This window comes from Exserohilum turcica (genome assembly GCF_000359705.1).
Source record: "Exserohilum turcica Et28A unplaced genomic scaffold SETTUscaffold_13, whole genome shotgun sequence".
In the NCBI taxonomy this organism is placed as follows: domain Eukaryota; kingdom Fungi; phylum Ascomycota; class Dothideomycetes; order Pleosporales; family Pleosporaceae; genus Exserohilum; species Exserohilum turcicum.
This window is the reverse complement of record NW_007359948.1, coordinates 622,775-624,750: the sequence shown is the minus strand read 5'-3', so window position 1 is coordinate 624,750 and position 1,976 is coordinate 622,775.

Here is a 1,976-nt window from a genome sequence, read left to right as displayed (position 1 = left end):
GAGTAATTTTTCTCCATTTATTGGAGCAGTGCCAAGATACCCTACAGTAGGGAAAACACCAAAGGCAACCTCTATTAAGGAGGCCTTAGAGATTGCTAGAAACCTAGTAATCCAAGCAGCTAACCTAGCTAAAAACAACCCTACTAGGCAAACTAGTTTACTAGACCTTGTAGAAGTCTTTAGAGACTTTACAGAGAATAGCAGAGTAAACAAGAAAAACTCTACAATTCTAGGAGACTAAATCTCCTCTCTATCTAACGTCTCTAAAGAACTAAAAGAGAAAGTTAGACGCCTTAAAAAACCAAATACCCCGCCCACCCAACCTTAAGCTTAGCCCCCTAGCTCCTACGCAATAGTAGTAGCTAGTAATTAAGAACAACCTTAGACATAACGTGGTTCACAAGCGAGTCGCTCACCCAAGCGAGTCGCTCACGCCCCACCAGCGCGTCGACGTCGAGACTGCAACACGTCATGTCTCAACAACGTTAACATTTATTAGCCTATCCTAAATTAGATCTTTAGCTTGCTCTTTTTAATATCCAATCGCAACGTGTTTAAAGCTAAAGACGTGCTGCCTCTATCTATAACGTGCCTTAAAGAACCCTATCTAACTAACGCGCTAGAAAGCGCTCTTAACGCGACTGCGAAGCGAATTCGAAGCGCCTAAATAAGCTAGAAGAGGAGGCTATAGTTAAGCGTATTCTTGAGGAGTCTGCGCGAGGATTTGCGCCTACAAAGCCTAACGTTCAAGCAATAGCTAATAAACTACTGCATGAGCGTGGGAGCAACCCTGTTAGCAAGAACTAGATTAATAACTTTGTTAAGAGGACTCCTAAGCTCCGCACGCGCTAGAGCCGTCCCTACAATCACCAGCGAGCTACCTACGAGGACCCAGCGGCTATCTAGCGCTAGTTTAACTTAGTTTAGGCGACAAAGCAGAAGTGGGGTATTATAGACAACGATATCTACAACTTTAACAAAACTAGCTTTATAATAGGCAAGATTTTATTATAGTTAGTTATCACAGGCTTAGAGGGATATGGCAAAAAGAAGCGGATCCAGCTAGGTAACCGTAAGTGGGTTACTGTGATCTAAGGCGTGGGCGCGTTAGGTCGCCAGATACCACTATTCGTTGTCTTTGCGGGCAAGGTGCTTATCAACGTCTAGTTTAAGAATTTGCCTGCTAACTAGGTTCTTAAGGTCAGTCCCAATAGCTAGACGAATAATTAGCTTAGTCTTGCCTAGTTAGAGCACTTTAATACCCATACAAAGAGCCCTACTGTGGGTGGGTATCGACTGCTTATTATTAACGGCCATAAGAGCCACTGCTCCATCAATTTTCAAGATCTTTGCAAGGAGAAGAATATTATTCTTCTCTGCATGCCTCCACACTCGTCTCACCTATTGCAGCCCCTTAACGTCGCCTGCTTCTCGCTATTAAAGCGCAAGTATGGCGACGCTGTTTCAGGCTTGGCACGCAACCGCACCAGCTATATCAGTAAGGAGACCTTCCTGCTAGCCTTTAAGGCTGCTTTTGAGCAGTCTATTACGAAGGAGAATATCCAAGCTAGCTTTAGAGGCGCTAGTTTAGTCCCACACGACCCACAGGCTGTGCTATTAAAGCTTGATGTAGTGGTGCAGACACCACATCAATCACCGCAACGGGTAGCCGCCTGGGAGGCGCAGACACCACGTAACGCGCGCGAAGTCGAGGCTTAAACTAGTCTTATTCGACAGAGCGTGAGAAAGCGCCGTGGGTCTTCTGCTAATTCACTTACTAAGCAGATCGCGCAGTTAAGTAAGGGGGCTTAGCAGATAGCACATAAGATGGTACTTTTAACAGAGAAAATAACCACCCTTCAAGAGGCTCTAGACGAATCAAACAAGCGTAAAAGCCGCAAGCGGCGATACGTACGGACAGAAGAGACTCTTACTGTAGGCAAGGTACAAGAAGTATTAGCTGAACAGGCGGGTAG